The sequence below is a fragment of the Salvelinus alpinus genome, chromosome 3 (genome assembly GCF_045679555.1).
Source record: "Salvelinus alpinus chromosome 3, SLU_Salpinus.1, whole genome shotgun sequence".
In the NCBI taxonomy this organism is placed as follows: domain Eukaryota; kingdom Metazoa; phylum Chordata; class Actinopteri; order Salmoniformes; family Salmonidae; genus Salvelinus; species Salvelinus alpinus.
Window position 1 is genome coordinate 95867750 of NC_092088.1, and position 5334 is coordinate 95873083.

Consider the following 5334-nt stretch of genomic DNA (forward strand, 5'->3'; position numbering starts at 1 on the left):
CTATTTTGTAAATGACATCGCCGAAGTCGAGGATTGGTAGGATGGTCAGTTTTACAAGGGTATGTTTGGCAGCATGAGTGAAGGATGTTGCAAATAGGAAGCCGATTCTAGATTTAATTTTGGATTGGAGATGTTTAATGTGAGTCTGGAAGGAGAGTTTACAGTCTAACCAGACACCTAGGTATTTGTAGTTTTCCACATATTCTAAGTCAGAACCGTCCAGAGTAGTGATGCTGGACGGGCGGGCAGGTGCGGGCAGCGATCGGTTCAAGAGCATGCATTTAGTTTTACTTGCATTTAAGAACAGTTGGAGGCCACGGAAGGAGAGTTGTATGGCATTGAAGCTCATCTGGAGGTTAGTTAACACAGTGTCCAACGAAGGGCCAGAGGTATACAGAATGGTGTCGTCTGCGTAGAGGTGTATCAGAGAATCACCAACAGCAAGAGCAACATCATTGATGTATACAGAGAAGAGAGTCGACCCGAGAATTGAACCCTGTGGCACCCCCATAGAGACTGCCAGAGGTCCGGACAACAGGCCCACCGATTTGACATAGTGAACTCTATCGGAGAAGTAGTTGTTGAACCAAGCGAGGCAATCATTTGAGAAACCAAGGCTGTTGAGTCTGCCAATGTTGTGATGATTGACAGAGTCGAAAGCCTTAGCCAGGTCGATGAATACGGCTGCACAGTAATGTCTCTTATCGATGGCGGTTATGATATCGTTTAGGACCTTGAGCGTGGCTGAGGTGCACCCATGACCAGCTCTGAAACCAGATTGCATAGCGGAGAAGGTACGGTGGGATTCAAAATGGTCAGTAATCTGTTTGTTAACTTGGCTTTCAAAGACCTTAGAAAGTCAGGGTAGAATAGATATAGGTCTGTAGCAGTTTGGGTCTAGAGTGTCTCCCACTCTGAAGAGGGGGATGACCACGGCAGCTTTCCAATCTATGGGAATCTCAGACGATACGAAAGAGAGGTTGAACAGGCTAGTAATAGGGGTTGCAACAATTTCGGCAGATAATTTTAGAAAGAGAGGGTCCAGATTTTCTAGCCCGGCTGATTTGTAGGGGTCCAGATTTTGCAGCTCTTTCAGAACATCAGCTATCTGGATTTGGGTGAAGGAGAAGTGGGGGAGGTTTGGGCGAGTTGCTGTGAGGAGCGCAGGGCTGTTGACCGGGGTAGGGGTAGCCAGGTGGAAAGCATGGCCAGCCGTAAAAAAATGCTTCTTGAAATTCTCAATTATTGTGGATTTATCGGTAGTGACAGTGTTTCCTAGCCTCAGTGCAGTGGGCAGCTGGGAGGAGGTGCTCTTATTCTCCATGGACTTTACAGTGTCCCAGCACTTTTTTGAGTTTGTACTACAGGATGAACATTTCTGTTTGAAAAAGCTAGCCTTAGCTTTCCTAACTGCCTGTGTATATTGGTTCCTGACTTCCCTGAAAAGTTGCATATCACAGGGGCTATTCGATGCTAATGCAGAACGCCACAGGATGTTTTTGTGCTGGTCAAAGGCAGACAGGTCTGGAGTGAACCAAGGGCTATATCTATTCCTGGTTCTAAATTTTATGAATGGAGCATGCTGATTTAAGATGGTGAGGAAGGCACTTTTAAAGAATAACCAGGCACCCTCTACTGACAGAATGAGGTCAATGTCATTCCAGGATACCCCGGCCAGGTCGATTAGAAAGGCCTGTTCGCTGAAATGTTTTAGGGAGCGTTTGGCAGTGATGAGGGGTGGTCGTTTGACCGCAGACCCATTACGGATGCAGGCAATGAGGCAGTGATTGCTGAGATCTTGGCTGAAAACAGCAGAGGTGTATTTGGAGGGCGAGTTAGTTAGGATGATATCTATGAGGGTGCCCGTGTTTACGGATTTGCGGTTGTACCTGGTAGGTTCATAGATTTGTGTGAGATTGAGGGCATCAAGCTTAGATTGTAGGATGGCCGGGGTGTTAAGCATGTCCCAGTTTAGGTCACCTAGCAGCATGAGCTCAGAAGATAGATGGGGGGCAATCAATTCACATATGGTGTCCAGGGCACAGCTGGGGGCAGAGGGTGGTCTATAGCAAGCGACAACGGTGAGAGACTTGTTTCTGGAAAGGTGAATTTTCAGAAGTAGAAGCTCGAATTGTTTTGGTACATACCTGGTTAGTAAGACAGAACTCTGCAGGCTATCTCTGCAGTAGATTGCAACAATGCCCCCTTTGGCAGTTCTATCTTAGCGGAAAATTGTATAGTTAGGGATAGAAATTTCAGGGTTTTTGGTGGTTTTCCTAAGACAGGATTCAGACACGGCTAAGAGATCCGGGTTGGGAGAATGTGCTAAAGCAGTGAATAAAGCAAACTTAGGGAGGAGGCTTCTAATGTCAACATGCATGAAACCAATGCTTTTACGGTTACAGAAGTCAACAAATGAGAGCACCTGGGGAATGGGAGTGGTGCTGGGGGCTGCAGGTCCTGGATTAACCTCTACATCACCAGAGGAACAGAGGAGAAGTAGGATAAGGGTACGGCTAAAGGCTATAAGAACTGGCCGTCTAGCATGTTTGGAACAGAGAGTAAAGGGAGCAGGTTTCTGGGCACGATAGCATAGATTCAAGGCATAATGTACAGACAAAGGTATGGTAGGAAGAGAGTACATTGGAGGTAAACCTAGGCATTGAGTAATGATGAGAGAGATATAGTCTCTAGAGATGTTTAAACCAGGTGATGTCATCACATATGTGGGAGGTGGAACAACATGGTTGGTTAAGGCATATTGAGCAGGGCTAGAGGCTCTACAGTGAAATAAGACAGTAATCACTAACCAGGACAGTAATGGACAAGGCATATTGATATTAGGGAGAGGCATGCAGGTCCAGTGAGTGGTTGGGCTGGCTGGGGACACGGCGATTCAGACAGTTAGCAGGCCAGGGCTAGCAAGCTAGCAGTTAGCAGGCTGGGGCTAGCATAAGGGCCTTAGAGGGATGTCGCGATGGGGGAAAGTCTGTTTTTGCCTCCTCGTGTGGTGACTTCGATAGACCAGTCGTGGAATTAGTAGGGTTCCAAGTAGCAGAGGGGTCCAAGTCCAATTGGCAAAATGGGTATAGTGGTCCAAGAAACTGGCCGGTGGATCAGCTAACAGTCCAATATGCTCTAGATAGCTAGCAGGCCGCGGTTAGCAGAATGGGCCTTCAGGGGACGTCGCACCTGAGGGGCCTGTTGGGATCCTTGGGCAGATTAAGAAGGTCGACGACATCCGATCCTCGTTTGCTAAGTCAAACGACACCGCTGGTTCTGCTCACACTGCCCTACCCTGTGCTTTGACCTCTTTCTCCCCTCTCTCTCCAGATGAAATCTTGCGTCTTGTGACGGCCGGCCGCCCAACAACCTGCCCGCTTGACCCTATCCCCTCCTCTCTTCTCCAGACCATTTCCGGAGACCTTCTCCCTTACCTCATCTCGCTCATCAACTCATCCTTGACCGCTGGCTACGTCCCTTCCGTCTTCAAGAGAGCGAGAGTTGCACCCCTTCTGAAAAAACCTACACTCGATCCCTCCGATGTCAACAACTACAGACCAGTATCCCTTCTTTCTTTTCTCTCCAAAACTCTTGAACGTGCCGTCCTTGGCCAGCTCTCCTGCTATCTCTCTCAGAATGACCTTCTTGATCCAAATCAGTCAGGTTTCAAGACTAGTCATTCAACTGAGACTGCTCTTCTCTGTGTCACGGAGGCGCTCCGCACTGCTAAAGCTAACTCTCTCTCCTCTGCTCTCATCCTTCTAGACCTATCGGCTGCCTTTGATACTGTGAACCATCAGATCCTCCTCTCCACCCTCTCCGAGTTGGGCATCTCCGGCGCGGCCCACGCTTGGATTGCGTCCTACCTGACAGGTCGCTCCTACCAGGTGGCGTGGCGAGAATCTGTCTCCGCACCACATGCTCTCACCACTGGTGTCCCCCAGGGCTCTGTTCTAGGCCCTCTCCTATTCTCGCTATACACCAAGTCACTTGGCACTGTCATATCCTCACATGGTCTCTCCTATCATTGCTATGCAGACGACACACAATTAATCTTCTCCTTTCCCCCTTCTGATAACCAGGTGGCGAATCGCATCTCTGCATGTCTAGCAGACATATCAGTGTGGATGACGGATCACCACCTCAAGCTGAACCTCGGCAAGACGGAGCTGCTCTTCCTCCCGGGAAAGGACTGCCCGTTCCATGATCTCGCCATCACGGTTGACAACTCCATTGTGTCCTCCTCCCAGAGTGCTAAGAACCTTGGCGTGATCCTGGACAACACCCTGTCGTTCTCAACTAACATCAAGGCGGTGACCCGTTCCTGTAGGTTCATGCTCTACAACATTCGCAGAGTACGACCCTGCCTCACATAGGAAGCGGCGCAGGTCCTAATCCAGGCACTTGTCATCTCCCGTCTGGATTACTGCAACTCGCTGTTGGCTGGGCTCCCTGCCTGTGCCATTAAACCCCTACAACTCATCCAGAACGCCGCAGCCCGTCTGGTGTTCAACCTTCCCAAGTTCTCTCACGTCACCCCGCTCCTCCGCTCTCTTCACTGGCTTCCAGTTGAAGCTCGCATCCGCTACAAGACCATGGTGCTTGCCTACGGAGCTGTGAGGGGAACGGCACCTCCGTACCTTCAGGCTCTGATCAGGCCCTACACCCAAACAAGGGCACTGCGTTCATCCACCTCTGGCCTGCTCGCCTCCCTACCTCTGAGGAAGTACAGTTCCCGCTCAGCCCAGTCAAAACTGTTCGCTGCTCTGGCACCCCAATGGTGGAACAAACTCCCTCACGACGCCAGGTCAGCGGAGTCAATCACCACCTTCCGGAGACACCTGAAACCCCACCTCTTTAAGGAATACCTAGGATAGGATAAAGTAATCCTTCTAACCCCCCCCCCCCCCCCCCCCTTAAAAGAGTTAGATGCACTATTGTAAAGTGGTTGTTCCACTGGATATCATAAGGTGAATGCACCAATTTCTAAGTCGCTCTGGATAAGAGCGTCTGCTAAATGACTTAAATGTAATGTAAATGATTATGTCGGTATTCCAGTCGTGAAGGATCGGCGGGGTTCCGTGCCCCATACCGGCAGTAGAAGGGGTCCGGATATTGTAGCCGAGGAGTGGGCTTCAGGAGTAGCCCAGGAGCCCTAGCCGGGAGATGGGTCTAGCCTGGGCTAGCTCCAGGCTAGTTGGTGCTAGCTCCAGGCTAGTTGGTGCTAGCTCCGGGACGGAAACGTTAGCCAGGAGTAGTCAACCCGGGTTGCGGTTAGCTAGCTGCGATGATCCAGATGAAAAGGTTCAGAGTTTGCGGTAGGAATCCGGA